This window comes from Leucopleurus acutus (genome assembly GCF_964270905.1).
Source record: "Leucopleurus acutus genome assembly, chromosome: 6".
Classification (NCBI taxonomy): Eukaryota; Metazoa; Chordata; class Mammalia; order Artiodactyla; family Delphinidae; genus Leucopleurus; species Leucopleurus acutus.
This window is the reverse complement of record NC_139149.1, coordinates 15,177,836-15,197,346: the sequence shown is the minus strand read 5'-3', so window position 1 is coordinate 15,197,346 and position 19,511 is coordinate 15,177,836. Positions and strand designations below refer to the sequence as shown.

Genomic DNA, 19,511 nt, shown 5'->3' with positions numbered 1-19,511 from the left:
CAACAGTCAATCCAATAAATCTCTCCAAGGTAAAGTTTGAAAATATGTAAAAAGAACAATCACACAGTTCCTACAATTCAACTATTAGATTTGGGAGAAAATGTATCAAGGAAATAATCTCAAAGGGGCGAAAGAATTTTGCTAATTGTAATTTAAAAATCAGCAAACCGAAAAGGCCTGGCAAGTACTGTGCAGGGCCTGGAAGTTTACCTGGCTTGCAAGCTAACAAGCTACTCTGTCACTGTTTCCTAGATGCTGTCAGAAGACAGGAGACCTCCAGGTCAGAGACAGAGGACTTTATTCCTCTGGGGAAAAGCTGTAGCCAGAGCTCCAGGTTCATGTATGCCAGCTCCCCACGTTTCCCAAGTCCAATGGGGCTTACGGAAAGGGCCTGGGCTGGATGCTGCACAGGCAGGGGTCTCTGTTACAGGAGAGGAACACTTGGGGGGCTCCCACGGCTATAGTAATGGGAGCAAGCTTGCCTTTTGCCCAAGGGGAGAGGCTACTTCATCTTTTAAGGTGGCTGGCTGCACACACAACTCTGAGAGATGGCCTAGATAATGAGGAGTCAGGGCCTTGTAACCTTGGCCTGCCCTACATGAATGTGCAGGGGGGCTCAGGGCTCCCGGATCACCTTTCCCAATAGTGACTCATTCACTCATTCGACATATCCATTCAAATTTATTGTCACCTTCTATATGCCTTGCACTGAAATACAGTTGACTCTTGAACTGTGCAGGTCCACTTATACACGGATTCTTTTTTTCTATAAATACCTACTACAGTACCGCGTGATCCGCAGTTGGTTGAATCAGCGGATGCGGAATCACAGATAGGAGGGGCTGACCGTAAAGTTAGAGGTAGATTCTCCACAGCGCGGCACCCCTAATCCTCGGCATCACTCGAGGGTCAACTGTAGAGGTCAAGGATACAGCGGTGAATAAACTTCCTGTCTGAGAAGAGCTTATATAGTAGGGGAGGCAGGTATCCAAAAGGAATTCAATAACATGATGGCACTCTGTGAACTGTTGTGAAGACAAATAAAGCGGAGGAGTGGGATAGAGCCGTCTTTAGACAGAGCGATGGACTGTAGATACGATGGTCAGGGAAGGCCTGAGATGGTGACACTGGACCAGACACCAGAAGGAAGTGAATAAGCCACACGCCTACCTGAGGGAAGAGGATCCCAGGCACACCCCAAAGCCCAGAGAATGGGATGTGTTTGTCACCTTCAAGGGACGGAAGGCCGAGCAGCTGGGGTGTGGTGAGCAGGGGAGAGTGGTCTGAGATGAGAGTAGAAAAGCCCAAAATGACTTGTAATGGAGACAATATAATTTTCTAAAATGACAAACAGACTTTTTGCATGAAACGATTTATACAGAAGAAGTCAATGAAACCCATCAGACCGAAGCCCCAGTCCAGTGAATGGAGGGCCACTTGGTGTCATGGACAAATGGGGTATGGGGGTCGGAAGAGCTAAGCCCCCCACATCAGTCACCAGGCGACAAACCTCTCGCTGTTTCTCCATCTGCAAATAGGAAAAATGCCCAAAAAGCTTGCGGGTAAGATCAAGTGAAATAAAATGTGTGAATGTATTTTGTAGTTACAAATATTGGAGAGAGTAAAACTGTAATAACTCGATCTGCATCAAACGTCACAAGAGAATGAAATCTAAGCTTTGAACTAGAAGTTAAAAATAGTGTCAATTGGGCTTCCCTGGTGGCGCAGTGGTTGAGAGTCCGCCTACCGATGCAGGGGACACGGGTTCGCGCCCCGGTCCGGGAGGATCCCACATGCCGCGGAGCGGCTGGGCCCATGAGCCATGGCCGCTGAGCCTGCGCGTCTGGAGCCTGTGCTCTGCAAGGGGAGAGGCCACAACAGTGAGAGGCCCGCATACAGCAAAAAAAAATAGTGGCAATTGTCATCATTTATTGAACACTTAGTCAACTATTAAACCATACTTTTACAATAATCTCCTGACAGGTGTTAATTATCCTTATTTCTAAAATGAGAAAACTGAGTTTCCGAAAGCTTAAGTTGCTCAACGTCTCTCACCTAATACATGGAACAATATAAAAAAATGTAACTATGAAGAGAGTATATAGCAACACGAAAAATGTTAAGAGAAATCTGGAAAACAAAAAATCGACTTTAGGCATGAAAAGTGTATGTGGATAGAAGCAAAGACGGGAAAATAAAAGCATGTCCTGCATCCGACTGGGGCAAGATGAATGCTTTTAAATTTTTGATATTCTTTGCTCTCGTTTGCCCAATAAAATAGGGAGAAAATTCTTGTGAAACTATTTCAGTTGCTAGTCACCATTTCCTTCTAAAGGATGGTCTTTGTCATGTCAATTTTCGTCCCAAATCCAGCTTTTTCCACGATCAAGTGCAAACCCTGCTGCTTGGCATTTGCACTCTGCATGTCCAGCTCCTGGTGGCTTTGCCTCAGCTACCCACACTCTGGCCAGGTCCCACCCTCCATTCATCTCATCCAACATCTAAATGCCTTCCTGACAGTTCAGTAAGCCTAAGGGCTTCTCCGACCACAGCTCCCCGCATCTCTGTGATCCCTGAACAGCACATCATTTCTGAGACTTTTTGTCAACCACTTGACACTTACGCCTGCAAGTCCAAGTATTTTTATCTTGACTCCTCTGCCTGTTGCTCTTTATGCCCCAGGAGTGAGTCTGTGTGTGTAAGCAAGACCAGTCCCACACAGGATGCAGAAGGCAAAAGTCCTCACTCTGTGAGTGGATGATGAAGGGAGAGTAAGGAAGACATTCTTTGTGTCCCTCCTGCAGGGCCCAGATCCCCAAAGATTGCCCCAGATGCCAGGGGTGGGATGCTCAGAGGACCAGGGAAGAAACACTTCCCTCCACTGCAGCCTAGGGAACCTTTCCAGAAAGAGCCTCTTCTGGGTGACCTGCTCAGCCTGAGGCTGTTCCCAGGGTGTTGGTAAGAAGCCAGTGAATGACCGCCAGTCGAGCTGCCCTGACAAGAGAAGGGGCAGTCTGGGCTCTGTGTTCTTTAGGTTCTAGTCTACTCCCAGGAACAGAAGTATTGCGGCTCTAGGCTGATTTCATTTTGATTGAACTATTTTTTAAAGTGTAAGAGACTGAAAATGGGGGCTGGGCGGCAGGTTAGGGGAATTTCACTTCTCACTGGTTTCTACCTTTGCCCAGGGGTCAACAAAATACAACCCGATCTCCACCCTGGATGTGAAGACTGGAAGACATACACTAGGGTCAGGAACTTCCGCAGGCGCAAAGGGAGGGCGGGGTGGGAATGCGGGTAGGGATGTGATGGGACGGGTTAGGGGTGGCATGGCGAGGAGGTGGCGAACCCTCCCGTGTCAGAGCCTCTGCCAAACTGCCTAGAAGCTGCGTTCTTTCTGCACAGAGCCAGAGAGGGAACTTCTCAAGGCAGCAGGAAGCCTCGCCCGGCAGAGGTGTGGCGAGTGAAGCGGCAGGCAGGATGGTGCCGGGTTGAAGAGCTTCCTGTTTGACATACCCAACACCTGAGCCTCCTAGTTCACCTAGGATGGGGATCCAGGAAACCAGAATCTCTCTGTCCGGTGCCTCTGTTTCCGGATGTCAAACTGTGCCCCAGGCTGGTCCCAGGGATCCGCGAAGGTGGCGGCCACGGGATTCCTAGGCGATTGTGAACCTTCTCCGCGGACTCCCGCGTTGGGGTTCTCTCCGCGCGGCGGGGGCGGGGAGACTCGGCGGGACAGCCTGAAGGCCCGGCTCCAGTCGGCGGGCTCTCCGGACCACCCGACCCCGCGCACCCCGGGTGCAGTTCTGCTCCAGGGGCCGCCGGCTCGTGGTGGGGTCCACTCTCCAAGGCCGCCCTGCGCACGGAGACCGCGTGCTCTCAGATTCCCAGCCCTACGACAGCCCGTTGCCCCCAGAAGGCGAGGAGAGGCGGGAAGGACTGGCGCGCCCGGCGGAGCTGGACTCCTGAGGGGTCCCACTCTTTTTTTTTTTTTTTCCTCCACTGTAAAAGAGGTCCACGAGGGCTCCAAGCAGAGGCGCCAAAGGAGGGCTGCGGCACAATGAGGGACCATGGTAGGACGACCTGGACCCCTCTCTGCCGTCCCCGGGCACACAGGGCCCCCCTCCGACGCTCGCACCCTCCCTGTCCACGCTGAGCGCCAGGGGCGCGTGCGTCCCCGCCGAGGAGCCGGGATCCCGCACGCCCCGCGCCATGGAAGCAGCTAACCTCTCGGTGGCCTCCACCGGGGTCGCCCTTCGCCTGGGACCCGAAGCCTAGAGCAGCAGCCCAAGCCCCGGCGGGGTCGTCCAGTTGACCCCAGGCGGCGCCGCCCTGCCTGGTCGAGAGCCGCCCTTCTCTGTCTTCACGGGGCTGGTGGTGACGCAGCTGGTGCTGCCGTTCGCGGCCACTTTCCTGTGGAACCTCCTGGTCTTGGTCACCATCCTGCGCGTCCGCGCCCTCCACCGTGTGCAGCAAATCTTGGTGGCCTCGACGGCCGTGTCGGACGTGCTCGTGGCAGCGCTGGTGCATCACGCCCCTGAGCCTGGCGAGCGAGCTGTCGACCGGGCGACGGTGGCGGCTGGGCCGGAGCTTGTGCCACGTGTGGACCTCCTTCGACGTGCTGCGCTGCACCGCCAGCATCTGGAACGTGGCGGCCATCACCCTGGCCCGATACTGGACCATCACGCGCCACCTGCCGTACACGCCGCGCACCCGCCGCCGAGCCTCGGTGCTCATGATCGCGCTCACCTGGGCCCTCTCCGCGCTCATCGCCCTCGCGCCGCTGCTCTTCGGCTGGGGCGTGGCGAACGACGCTCGGCTCCAGCGCTGCTAAGCGAGCCAGGAACCCTCCTACGCCGTCTTCTCCACCTGTGGCGCCTTTTACCTGCCTCTTGGCGTGGTGCTGTCTACTGGAAGATATACAAGGCGGCCAAGCTTCACTTCGGTCGCCGCCGCAGGGCTGTGCTGCCGTAGCCCGCCACCGTGCAGGTGAGGCGCGGGTTGAGCAATGGGGATTTGGGGAAGCGGGTCGCTGCGGGAGGAGGAAGAGTGGCGAAAGGGAGAGCTGGCGGTGGAAGTTTGCACACTTGGCGCACGCGCGAAAAGGTTGGCCACCAGCGCAGCCCGAGCGGCCGGGGAGTTTGCCATCTGCTCTCCTGCAGCGCACACCGAGGGGCTCATCACCTGCGCCTGGCGCGCACGCGAAGGGTTCGCCACCTGCGTGGCTGGTGCGCGCGGGAGAAGGGGAAGGGGGCGACATGGGCAGCGTTGCTCGGTAGCGGTGAGGGCACGTCTGATTTCGCTGCGCCCTCTGTTGCTTTTCCCCAGGAGCTATTGTGTCCGTGCGAGTCTTTAGCCGCCAACTTCCTAGTCCCGGCTAGACCAAGCGCGACTGCAGGGGGCTGGGAATACGTCCTGCAGATGAGCGAATTCCTGTGACCATGCGCCCCTTATTTAATGTCTCCACTGCGCCCTCGTCCACACCCTGCTGTCCAGAGACGATTCCCCAACCCTATCGGCCAGCACCCTGCCAAGGGGGAAGTGAGGATAAAAATGAATCCAAGTGTCACTTTGCTTTCACTGTCCCAACCCCAGTGCTATCTTTTAGTGACTTTGGAACGAGGTAGAACCGTGGGTTGAAATCCCAGCTGGGGACGTTGGGGCAGTTGCTTAATCTCTGTGGGTTTTGTTTCCTCAACTTTAAATAAGTGAATTCCTACTTCATAGGGCTGTTGGTTTACGTGAGATGAAGCATGCGAGGCACCTAGCACAGTGCCTGGCAAACGGGGAATGGGGGGCAGAGCTGGCCGGAGCAAGGAGATCCACAGCGCGTTGCCTGGCAATCTACAATGGGCCCGCACATAAGCCTGGAAATGAATGAGATGGAGGAACCTGCATTTGGCAGAACTTCTCTCCATTGTATTTAGGGTCGGGGCTTTCTGCCTTTCGGCCAGACACTAACAGATGACAGTTCCCGCCTCACCCTGGAAGCCCCAAACTCTCCTTTTGAGTGAATGGGGGTTTCAGGCTCTCAGTCCTAGAGAGTAACAGGACTTATTGCCTCTTTCCTAATACAATATATGTACCAGGGAAAGGGGGCATGAGGGGGGAAGGAAAGAGACGGGGTAAGTTCTTCTGTTGTTAGTTTTGTTTTACTTTTGAAAGTTAACTCCGATACTTAGGTTATTCAAACGTGTATATTTTTAAAAGCAGGCATCTCGCCAACCCGCACGCCCTTCATTAAATGGAAGGAGTTTTGTAGGATAAAATAGGAATGTCAACTGGAAAGTGTTGGTAGGGGAGAGCTTTATTCAGAATTAATGATGTCCTTTGAAAGGTCCCTCGGAAATCCTGGGGTGATCATCGCTTTTCTCTCTGCTGGCCGAGGTAGGGCTGACTTTTACTGGCTACATCAATCCAGTGCGCACCCAGAGAAATCATGGTGAAATGGATGCTAGAAAGGCTTGCCGAGCCTGAGTTGAGTGTTCATTTTTGACAGAACCCATTCAGGCAGGTGATACAAAGCAGATGTGCCTGGTCGGGAGCCTGGCCAATGGGGAGGCCACTGGCAGGGAGAAAGAGCTCTAGGAGGCGGGGCAGCATGGTGCACTGATTTAGCCACCTGCTGGCGCCACCTGCTGGGGCGAGCCACTTCTGCTGCAAGTCTCTGCTGTAGGACACAGCATTGGTCTAAGTCAGGCTAAGAGTCCTGACTCATGTGATGCTGAGATACATCTACAGACGAGACGGGGTTCGAGAACACCCTGCTTCTTTAGGCTCCAGCAAGCTGTCACTCAAACTCCTGGGTAATGTTGCTGAGTCAGCATTTGCAAGCTTGGTGACCACAGGACACCCAGACAGAAATTTAAAATAATGTGCCAGGAGTACTCTCTCCATGCGTTCCCCCACCTGCTTTTGTCTGACCTCCGGGGAAATGAGTCAAGTTGCATTTAGGTCCTGCAAAGTGTCTTTACTGCTTTCTGTGGGTGATGGAAGTACTTAGGAAGGCAGAAGGCCTCTGGTCATGAGGCTGTGCACACCCTTCATCTTTTTTCAGGATTCTGTGACTAGGTCCCAACACTAAAATAGTTATCAGAAAGGGATCTGCAACAGTGCCTCAATTTTTTAAAGTAGACAAGGAAAGAAATGCTGACTGAGTTCCCTCTTTCAGGCACTGTGCCATTTTACCTACATCCTCTAATTTAATCCTCAGCGTCCAGACAAATTGGCATTACAGCCTCTGTTTGTCAGGATAAGCTAAGATACGCTGCATAACATAGAAGCCCCAGACTAACGGTTTATCTCACTCTCACTCAAAGTTCAGTGTGGGTCTGGCGGCCCTCTTCCTGCTCAGCTCTCCTCCAGGCTGTAACTCATGGATCCAGGCCCCTTGTCATCCTTGAGCTATGCTGTCCTGAACATGTGGCTTCCAAGGTTTCTGTGGAAGGGGAAGCAAGACCTGGAGATACAGCAACTTTTACCTGCCTTGCGCTGAAGTGCCCCTTCGGGTCACAGTCCATTGGCCAGATACTGTGAAAACTTGGGGAGCCTATGGCTATTTGGTGAACACTAACCGTCTTCGCCACACAGCTCTCACTTTACAGATGGTCAAACTCAAGTGCCATAAAGTGAGTTCATCCACGACCACACAGTTATGGGGTGGAAAAGCTGAAGTTTGTCCCAGATCTAAAAGTCACTGTTCTTTTTCACCCCTTTTCCAGTATGCCATGCTCTCTCCAGGAACTTAACTTCTGGGCATTGTCACAAACATCTCACAAGCATATAGACCTTCATGGGAGACAGGCAGTCATATCCCAGTCAAGGTGGGTCATGGGGATGTCAACTGAAAACAAAAGCACAACCTAAAAGATGAGAATTATGTTTTATTCAGTGGACTTTCTGAGGACTTAAGCCTGAAGACAACCTCTCAGGTCGCTCTGAGAGACGGCTCCGAAGAGGTAAGGAAGCACCCAGGATATATAGAAAAACCAGGTAGTCGGAACTTCAAAAGATTACTGTTAATTAAAGAAAACCTGATATCTTAAGTTTGTTTTTGTTTTTTTATAAATTTATTCATTTATTTATCCATCTTTGGCCATGTTGGGTCCTCGTTGCTGCGCACAGGCCTTCTCCAGTTGCGGCGAGTGGGGGCCACCCTTTGCCGCGGTGCACAGGCTTCTCATCGCAGTGGCTTCTCTCGTTGCGGAGTACAGGCTCTAGGCGTGTGGGCTTCAGCAGTTGTGGCACATGGGCTCAGTAGTTGTGGCTCGCAGCCTCTAGAGCACAGGTCCAGCAGCTGTGGCGCACGGGCCTAGCTGCTCCGCGGCATGTGGGATCTTCCCAGACCAGGGCTCGAACCGATGTCCCTTGCCTTGGCAGGCGATTCCTAACGACTGGGCCACCAGGGAAGCCCCAGATATCTTAAGTTAATGCATTTAGCGCTTGTCTATGTATGGGAAGATGCAAGAGTCTGGGCTCATTGAAATCAGCCCTTTGATTTGCACCTTAGCTATCTGGGGCCTGTATCCTGCTTTTCTTTGTCCTGAATCCCCTCAGGGTTCACAGTTCAGTGGCTGATGGCTCGAGGGCCACAAGGTCCTCTGTTTACTGATATGGCAGGCGACATTTTTCATGCACAGCGAGCAGGATCTCAAAACTATGCCCGTGAACACCTTTCCAGGAGAGCTGAACACAGTTGAGCCCAGAGGTACTGCCAGCTTCTCTTGGGAGACGGGATTCATTCCCACCTGCATCCTTTTTTTCAGCCTCATAGACTGAGCGTGACACATAGCGTATATTCTGCCCTCACCACGCACCTCCCATGGGTTATGACTGTTTCCTTCTGCCCTGTGCCTTTTACTGCTTAGAGGAAGAAAGAAGCAAAGCCAATAGAGGTGATTTGGTTGGCTTTTAAAATGCGACATCAAACATTTTGTTCTTTTTAATTATCTGATATCTGTGCACAAGTTGATACTGGGGCCATTTTATTCATTAGGTACAGTGAGGACACCACCGAGAGCCACCATACTTATAGGGGCCCGTGGAAATAGTTTAATTTTAATTTCTTTTAGAGGAAAAAATGAATATAATTGTTAAGGAATATGTAATCATGAGCCCAGCCTCGATTATATTAGTCTTTATAATAATATAGTCATAAAATATAATTTTTAATTTTTTTTAATGGAGGAAGGACCCACAGAGGCAAGGATGCCTTGGGCTCGTGAAGGCTATAATGTGGCCCTGGTTGATACCCTTCACTCATTCACTCAATCAATAAACATGTGTTGGGAGACAGGGTGTACAGTGGTTAAGAGCATGGGGTTTAGAAGCAAGGAGGCCTGGATTTCAATTCTTTTTGTGCCACTTATTAGCACTTCAGCCAAGTGAGTTCATGTCCATCTGCATTTCCATCTGTAGGTAAACTGGAAATATTGCCCTCTGCCTCTTAAAATTCTTGTGAAGAATAGATGAGATAATAGTGTATATGGAGTAACTAAAATAGTAAACCCTAAATGATAGCCGCTGTACTGTCTTCATGATTATTTTTTGAAATTCTTCTTATAAATTATAAGTAATAAACTATTATTTTATACCTCTTACCATTATAGGTGGGTTTGTTATTTATTTCTTAACAATTAGTACAAAGCTTAGTGTCTTAAGACAACAAAAACGTATGAACTCACAGTTTCCATGGGGCAGGCATTGGGAATGGCTTAGCTGGGCTGTTCTGGCACAAGGTCTCTTGTGGTTGTAGCTGTGGCTTGTTTGCATGTCTGTTAGCAGGACGTCTCCACAAGGCTGCTTTAGTGTCATCACAACACGGCCGCTGGCTTCCCCTAGTCTGAGACAGTGAAGCAAGGAGGCAACTGCAGTCAGTGCCTTTTATGATCTGGTCTCAGAAGTTATATTCCATCACTTCCCTTATATTCTATTCCTTAGAAGTGAGTCACTAACTCCCGTCCATACTCAAGGGAGAGGGAATTAGGCTCCACCTTTGGGAAACGCGTCAATGATCCCGTGGACATATTTTAAAACCCCTTCAAAAGGACACGCAGATGGTTCAAGGTTACTTGACTGACTTGTAGTGACCTATGCATCAGACAATGTAGTAGCCTTTGAGGTTTCATAGAAGTGGTCTCTGATCTCAGGGGATTAATTTTAGTAAGCCACAATTACAGAATTAATAATAAATTCTTATAGTTGCTTTTCTAGAAGTCTGTCCAGAGGGCAGTGATCCCAAAAGACTGATAGTGTACGTGAAAGCACTTTGGAACCTGTAAAGGTCAAAATAAATTTGTAGTATTGAGCTATAGCATTTACGATGACTTGGATCTGAATTTTAGATAATGTTATATTACAAAATATTTGGCTCTCCAACCCAGTTCTCCACATTAGTAGATTTGTGTTGCAAGCATACAGTATATAAGCCCTCAGTGACCTGAAATCTGTACAGAGCCCTTGACGTTTTTGCCACTTTTCCAATGTTTAGTTGTCATCTGTTCCTCTCCAAAGACCAGCGGCTGGTGGGCTTGTGTACAGAACCACGTGTGGGACCTGGGTTCAGTCAGAGCTCAGATATGGGAAGAGGATGGTGGAAAATCATCACCCTTGTTCTGATTCCAACTACTAAAAGAAATATGACTGAAACACATTCCCATGCCAGACTGCAAGGTTATTTTAACTTTAGAAAAGTAAATTGCATTAATCAAGTTGTATCAGTGGTAACAATACATCTGGCTTATAGTTTGATTCTTTTAAGATTGGCACTGAGAGTTTCCAGAACTACTTAGGTGGATAAAGGAGCGTTTTCTCTATACCTTTAGAAATATCCCTGGCTTTCCCCTCTCTATAAACTTCTCCCTTGTTCTCTTACATCATTACGCTCATTCTGGCTCTTTACATCTGCTTCCGTTTCTCTTTTCTCTGATTGGACTGCTGGGGAAGAGTGGAAAGGGCAGGGGAAACGAAGGGGGATGTAGATGAGCATGGTGCAGGGATCATGTGTTTTCACCAATGACCTTTAAATCCATGTAGTTCTTGGAGAAGATTGAGCTTCTCAGTGGAAGAATGACATCAAAACTCCTTGGTCATTAACCCTTTGGTAAGTCACAGAATTCGCTGAAGATCGAACAAACCTTTGGACTTGCTGTCCAGAAAGGCATGTAGACACTTGCTTGCCCAGCGTGCCTAGGGCACTCCCTGAAGCCCATCTCTGGAGAGTGATGCTCAGCCTTTCCTCCTACTGGCTCTCCCAAGGGATGGAACCCACAGTGCAGCAGGAACTGGAACTCTCTGAGGCAGGGCCGTGGTGGTCAGGGGAGCCATGGCCCCCTAAGAGGGCAGGTCAGAACACTGAGGCTGGACAATGCGTGTGCAAAAGGCAAAATCTCCCCTCTCTCCATTACACTGTACTCCTTCTGTGCAGAGACTCTCTGGCCTGGGAGTCTAGGCACCTCAGGGTAAGAGCTCTTGCCTCAACAGATGACCTTCCATTGGCCTCCACCCATAAAGGGGGGTCACTAGATCAGATGATATAAGAGCAAAAACAAATGTCGTGTAACTTTAATTAACACACTTGATTACAATTTCCCCTTCTCATCATTAACTCCAGTGGTGCCTTAGCCATTCCAGGGTGACTAACAGCCCCGCCAAATCCATGTTTTCCAAATATAAGAATAATAGTAATTGTACTTTATGTTATCATCATACCCAAAATTTTAGCAAAACTGTACTCTATGGTGTATATAATTACCCTCAAGGGAAAATTAATATTTTTCAAGCCCAGCAGTGCTCTGCTTTTATTTTTTTACAAGAAAATGTCCTTAATTTATTTTCTGGCTTCTTTTGCACAAGAGAAGCAGCTGAGAAGATTTCCTGGTCTAGTTTGTCAGACAAGCTAGACAGCTCCTGTTTACTTTGAGGGGCTATTTTGGTTAGTTATCTCTTCAAGATGCCTTTAGAAATGCAGCTTGGAGCTTGGTTATCTCAGTACACCTTGCGCAGAGAGAATGGAGCTCTGGATATCCCAACTCCTGACCCTCCGAGCTCTGGTTAGAAATGGGGGATTCCAGTTACAATCCAGATTGCCTTCAACCAAAATCGGAAACGTCTCAGTGCGCTCTGCCCTCTGTCCTCTCTCAGATGTTGCAGGGCTTGATTAGTCACTAGGGTTAGTGTGTCTCCTCACACCAGCCTTGTGAAGAGCCTCACTCTACTGGGTGCCTGACCGTGCGTCACAATGCAAACAGGTTGGTCCCAGAAGTGATTAGTAACCTTCCTTCTTTCTGCTTTCCTTTTCTAGTTCTTATTAGGTTGTTCATCTGACAACATTAGAGGTTTACATATGTTTGTGGGTACTTTCTGTGGCAGCTGGAATTTTTCTTTTCTTAATTGGTGGGGGGAAGGGACAAGGGGACATGAAGCTGGCATTTCTGAGGTCCTGCCATGTACTACTGGCTCACTGTCATCCTCCAGGAAGCCCACCATAGAGATAAGGTTCTTCATGGTTGGAGATGTGGAAATGGGGGCTCCGATTGGAATCCTGTCTAATCACTAACTTGCTCTGAGCCTTGGTTTCCTCATTCCTTCTTTACTGGCTGCTGTTATAACTGAGTAAGTTGGTGTGTGGGACCACATGGCAAATACTAAACGACTCTCAGGAACTGTGAAGGTCTGAGATTTTAGCCTGTTTGCAAGCAAACAAGTCGGCCTACCCTAGTTTACTGGACGCTGGCAGAAGGCAGGAGACTCCCGGATCAGAGTCAAAGGCCTTTATTACTCGTGGTACACAGGCAACACAAGCTTCATGTGTGCATCCGTTCCCCTTTCCTTCAAAGTTCCATAGGAGTCACATGGAGTGGCCCACTGGATTGGCATCACAAATAGTAGAGAAACTCCCAGATTAGGGAACTCAAGTCTGTATTGGCCAGGGTTGGCCAATAAGTAAACTTGCCCTTTGCTCTTAGGAAACATGAATCTTTTATGATGGGTTGCAAGTAAACCTGCCTTCTTTTCTACTGGAAGACACTATCTCTATCTTCCAAGGCTGTTTGCTCTTCAAACATCCTTGACAAGCTAGTCCAAAACAAGGACTGTCAGTGTCTTTGCTAGCAAAATGTGCAGAAATGCAAGAGACTTAAGAGTTTTCTCCCCCAAATATCTATTTATTCAGTAAGTGTTTATTGAGATTTTAATATAGGCCATATATTACAAGGTGCTGGGGACTTTTCAGTGGACAGGACACACGTGGTCCCTGCCCTCCTGAGTGTTGATCGTGACACAATATTCAGAATGACGATTCAGAATCCATGCCCTGATATCAGAGTGCTTATGGGAATAGTGGGACAGAATATTTGAAATTGGGACTTGATGGGGAATTCCAGTATGTAGTCCCTATATCCACAGTAGGTGATTAATAAATCTCTGAGAATATATTTGGTTGATGATTTGGTCCTTAATTAATTTTAGGTGGAAAAGCCTCACTCTATGGAGATGTTTAGATGAACGCATTTTTAGGTCATGTCCCCTTCCCCTTCCCTTCCCTTCCCTGGCAGAAAGAAACCATACAGGCCTGGAACAAAACAGACTGGGCAGGCACCTTTGTCCTGCTTTGCCCTGCTTGTATGGCCTTGGCCATGACATCTGATGTCTCCAAACTTCTGTGTGTTCAGAGCACCTGTCATTTTACAGCAGGACCAAAAAGTGGCAGGTGCTACTGGTTGTGTGCCTTCAACAGTCCGTATTTTTGCCTTCAGATTAGTGGATTCTAAGCCAGCGTCAGAGGCTTCTTAAACCTGAATGGTCAGTTTTCCCACAGCTGTGCAGAGGAAAGTCAGGGCCAAGAGGCTGAGGAGACACCCAACCAAAGAGGAAAGACAGAGACGCTCAGGGCTGGCCCCAGAGCTGGGTGCTAGAGCCCCTAGACATTTCCTAGGAAGCCGTAGATGTCCATTCTGAAAGCATCCCAAGCACAAATGTGATCCTAAGATAGGTTCTGTGTTTTCTCACCTGTGAAATGGAGATAATCCCTCGAAGGATTGGTGTGAGGATGAATTAAAGTCATTCGTTACAAGTGTTTAGCATAGTCTCTGTTTTACAGCAGCTTTTCTGGAGTTGTTCTTAGTGTCTTTTGGTTTACTATTGGATATTACATTTCAAGTGAAAAAAGCCAACCTTGTCAGTCTCCTAGCAAACCAGGGGGACTGCCTTTTCTTTCTACTGCCTTTTCTGTTTCTCTTCCCCCAGGATCCCTTTGAACTGAACTGACCCCATGTCTTTACTTCTGTAGCATAACAAGGATTTGGAATTGCATTAACCCAGGGAGGAACTTAAGTGCCTGGGAGGTCATTGAGGTCCCCGGAGAAATGGCTGGGAACGTGCCCATTAATGAGCTGAGTGGGAGAAAGACAAACATCACCTGCCACTTCCTCTTGTGCTCTGATACTATTTTTCCCTCAGGAAAATGGACTGCTATGATTCACGGGGTGATTTCAGGGTGACACATTTTATCCCCCAGGCTTCCTTTGGTGGTTGATGGTGGTGGTCTACTATGAGGGAATTGGTCAGTGTTATCTCTTCTAAAGGGGAGAGGTGACCTGCAGCTCCCATCTGTCTTGGGGGGACCGGAAACCTTGGGACAGCTCATTAAAGAGGGGGTGCCCGCTGGCCCCCAGAGGGTGTTTGCCAAGACAGGCCTTTGTAAGGGGCAGAGGGATGGAGAGGAGGGAAGTGCTGGTTGGTCACCACGAGAGACCTTTTCCTTCTCTCTCTCCAAGTGGCAGCGGGAGGATGCTGGGTGTACACTAACAAAAGAAAGGACTCAACTTTGTCCATATTGCCATGATCTGTTTCAGGCTGACCTAGTGGTTTTCTGAATAAATAGAGATGAGGGTGGGGGGAAGGAGCAGAGACCAAGAATTTGAAGGTAGAGCTGAGGGTGAGGTTTGCCAGGTCAGACCACGTGGTCGCCTTCTTGGCTCCCACCGTCTGCCCCAGGCGAGAGGAGACAGGGCTCTTCCTTCTGTGGACACTGAAGTGCCCCGTGGTTGGGTGGCTCTCCTGATGCCTGCTTCCAGTTGTGTCTGGGAGGGAAACTACATGCAATCCTTGCCTGGGAGCCCCTTGCCTCTGAGTTTTCTCCAGCATCATGACTGGCAGCATTCCGGGAAGGAAGAGAACTGCAGGTGCAGACCATGCTGTTGAAATGTCAACTTAGCAGCTGTTTCCTGGGCACCTGTCAGGTGCCAGGTGGTGTTGCCAGGCAGGTGCTGTACAAGGAAGACCCAGGCCTGCCGTTGTTCAGCTTGGACTAGAGGGGTGCCACATATAACACCCATGATCACACACATTGCTACAAAGGAGGGGAACATGGTACCAAATCACAGGGAGACGTGATTGAGTTTAGAGGGGTGCTGACTGAAAAAAAAAGCACAACGTAGGAGTTGTGACTTAAGTTTTATTTGGGGCAAAATGAGGACTATAGCCCGGGAGACAGCATTTCAGGTAGCTCTGAGAAATCGCTCCAAAGAGGCAGGGGGGAAGGTCAGTATATATGTGATTCTGGTGAAGGTGGAGTACATGCAATTGAGCACAAAATCAGCTCCCAATTTAAAGTGAATCTCTTTAGCACAGGAGTGTATAATTTCTTGCAGTACTGATGTTTACAGGCTGCCTCTCCTGGGAACGTTGTGAGGGGCAGGCCTGGATTTGTTCTCTTTGGGGCCCTAGTCCCAGCCCCGCCTGCCTCCATGAGTATTTTTTTTTTTAACATCTTTATTGGAGTATAACTGCTTTACAATGGTGTGTTAGTTTCTGATTTATAACAAAGTGAATCAGCTATACATATACATATGTTCCCATATATCTTCCCTCTGTGTCTCCCTCCCTCCCTATCCCACCCCTCTAGGAGGTCACAAAGCACCGAGCTGATCTCCCTGTGCTATGCGGCTGCTTCCCACTAGCTATCGATTTTACATTTGGTAGTGTGTATATGTCCATGCCACTCTCTCACTTTGTCCCACCTTACCCTTCCCCCTCCCCATATCCACAAATCTATTCTCTAGTTGGTCTCTGTCTTTATTCCTGTCTTGCCCCTAGGTTCTTCATGACCTTTTTAATTTTTTCCTTAGATTCCATATATATGTGTTAGCATATGGTATTTGTTTTTCTCTTTCTGACTTCACTCTGTATGACAGACTCTAGGTCCATCCACCTCATTACAAATAACTCAATTTCGTTTCTTTTTATGGCTGAGTAATATTCCATTGTATATATGTGCCACATCTTCTTTATCCATTCATCTGTTGATGGAAACTTAGGTTGCTTCCATGTCCTGGCTACTGTAAATAGAGCTGCAATGAATATTTTGGTACATGCCCCCGTTTTTTTTTTTTTTTGTGGTACGCGGGCCTCTCACTGTTGTGGCCTCTCCCATTGCGGAGCACAGCCTCCGGACGCGTAGGCTCAGCAGCCATGGCTCACAGGCCCAGCCACTCAGCGGCATGTGGGATCTTCCCGGACCGGGGTACGAACCTGCGTCCCCTGCATTGGCAGGTGGACTCTCAACCACTGCGCCACCAGGGAAGCCCGACACTTTTTGAATTATGGTTTTCTCAGGGTATATGCCCAGTAGCGGGATGGCTGGGTCGTATGGTAGTTCTATTTTTAGTTTTTTAAGGAACCTCCATAGTGTTCTCCATAGTGGCTGTATCAATTTACGGTCACCTTATCTTTGATAAAGGAGGCAAGAATATACAGTGGAGAAAAGACAGCCTCTTCAATAAGTGGTGCTGGGAAAATGGGACAGCTACATGTAAAAGTATGAAATTAGAACACTCCCTAACACCATACACAAAAATAAACTCAAAATGGATTAAAGACCTAAATGTAAGGCCAGACACTATCAAACTCTTAGAGGAAAACATAGGCAGAAAACTCTATGACGTAAATCACAGCAAGATCCTTTTTGATCCACCTCCTAGAAAAATGGAAATAAAAGCAAACATAAACAAATGGGACCTAATGAAACTTAAAAGCTTTTGCACAGCAAAGGAAACCATAAACAAGACCAAAAGACAACCCTCAGAATGGGAGAAAATATTTGCAAATGGAGCAACTGACAAAGGATTAATCTCCAAAATTTACAAGCAGCTCATGCAGCTCAATATCAAAAAAACAAACAACCCAATCCAAAAATGGGCAGAAGACCTAAGAAGACATTTCTCCAAAGAAGATATACAGATTCCCAACAAACACATGAAAGAATGCTCAACATCATTAATCATTAGAGAAATGCAAATCAAAACTACAATGAGATATCATCTCACCCCAGTCAGAATGGCCATCATCAAAAAATCTAGAAACAGTAAATGCTGGAGAGGGTGTGGAGAAGAGGGAAGCCTCCTGCACTGTTGCTGGGAATGTAAATTGATACAGCCCCTATGGAGAACAGTATGGAGGTTCCATGAGTATTGAATGGTGAGTACTGTGCACCCAACGCGCTCCCAGTTCTCAACCATGGGGACTTGGTCGCCCAGCTTAACAGGTCGTGGAATGCCTCGGCCAGCGGGGTGGGGGCTCAAGCCCGGATGTGACATCAAGGCGCCTGCTCTTCACTGTCTCCCCGTCCCCTGCTTTTTAGACCATATTATTTGACATTGTAGGGCCCACCACTCTCACTCTCTGAAGAGCCTTCAGAATTTATTTTAATCTATGGTTTCAAGGACTTTTTCGCCTAATATTTACTGATGGAGTATGGGATCAATGCATCTTGAATGAGGCTGGAGGGGAGGGCTCGGCCAAGGTTGGAGTGGCCTCATGTCGCTGTACCATCCAATGATATGTTTTATTTTTGAATTCCACTTTTCCTTTGTTCCCAGGTGAAGGAGGCCCCTCACGAGGCTGAGATGGTGTTCACGGCACGTTGCCCTGCGGTGGCCTTTCAGAATAACAGAGCCTTGTGGCTGGAGCATAACGTGAAGCGGGCGGCCGTGATGGTGGGCGTTCTCATCAGCGTGTTTGTGCTGTGCTGGATACCCTTCTTCCTGACGGAGCTCATCAGCCCCCTCTGTGCCTGCAGCCTGCCCCCCATCTGGAAAAGCATATTCCTGTGGCTTGGCTACTCCAACTCTTTCTTCAATCCCCTGATTTACACGGCATTGAACAAGAACTACAACAATGCCTTCAGGAAACTTTTCACCAAGCAGAGATAAACCCAGGGCTTGGAGAGACGTGCAGGTAGGGTTGTGGGGAGGGAACTGGGATTTCTCCCCTTCACTGGAGACCTGGGTGGAAGCCTTCCCCACAGTTGAGTATTAATGATGTTTGGGAACCATACCACTTGGGCCTGGACTATAGGAGCAGCAGTGCCAAAGCAAATGGGTGGCAAGTGTGCAGCAATGTCCTCTTGCCGTGTATGTGGCAGACATTGCTAATTGATCTCGGCACATCTCCCCACTGAGGAGGAACTTGGCCTCAGAATCCTTTTCAGACAGTACATCAGGCAGTTACTGCAAATTGCCTAGAATTCATACAAGAGGCAAAGCTGATTTGCCCTTCCTTTATCTAATTACCATACTCCTCAGCACAGGGCCCCAGTGGCCTGTTTTGTGGCCCACTCAGGAGCCTGTCTTCTTTGTGAAACAGCCCTCCCCTCACCCTTATCCACCCAATTCAACTTATCTTTCCCAAATTCCAAGGCAGTGTATCCCAGTTTGGGTGATAAGGATCATCTGAACTTTTGTTTTCTAAAAACATTGTCCAGTTCAACCCATATCTACTGAATCAGACTTGTAAAGAAGAGGCCTGGTAATTTATATTTTATTAAATTCTCTAGATGATCTTTTTTTTAATCAGTGAGAGACACTGCTGGATGCTTAGGCTGCTCTTTAGAGCAATTAAATTGGCATTTCTGGGGGTTAAGATCCAGGCAGTAGTGCTTTTTTTTTTTTTTTTTTGCGGTATGCGGGCCTCTCACTGTTGTGGCCTCTCCGTTGCGGAGCACAGGCTCCGGACGCGCAGGCTCAGCGGCCATGGCTCACGGGCCCAGCCGCTCCGCAGCATGTGGGATCTTCCCGGACCGGGGCACGAACCCGTGTCCCCTAGCATCGGCAGGCGGACTCCCAACCACTGTGCCACCAGGGAAGCCCGGCAGTAGTGCTTTTTAAAGCTCCCTGGGTGATTCCACTGTGCGGCCAGCATTGGGAACCCCTGGTGAGGCCTTTCCTCTGCTCTGTACAAGGGAGAGCAGCTGTGAGAAATGTTTCCATTACTTCACCATTCTGACTTGTATACGTAATAAAGTACTTTTGAAGCATTCATTTCTGGGTTCAGAATCATTCACATGTGATTGGTCACACACACGGATACATGTTCATATGTACATACACTCACGTGTATGTCACTGAGATGGGGAAAATGTCTGTTGTGAAACTAAAACACAAACACCACCACCAACCTCTCCCCCCAAAACTGCCATAGTGAATCTTGGCCTTCCTGAAAAGATTAAATGTGGCCAC

At 48.7% G+C, this 19,511-nt stretch overlaps 1 pseudogene across 1 annotated transcript; it reads left to right on the top strand.

Moving 5' to 3' along the window:
• The first annotated feature begins 4,209 nt into the window (after positions 1 to 4,209).
• On the top strand, positions 4,210 to 18,206 carry LOC309963492 (5-hydroxytryptamine receptor 5B-like; annotated as a pseudogene). The gene is made up of 2 exons: positions 4,210 to 4,986; positions 17,874 to 18,206. The product of its transcript is annotated as a 5-hydroxytryptamine receptor 5B-like (transcript).
• Positions 18,207 to 19,511: the final 1,305 nt, after the last annotated feature.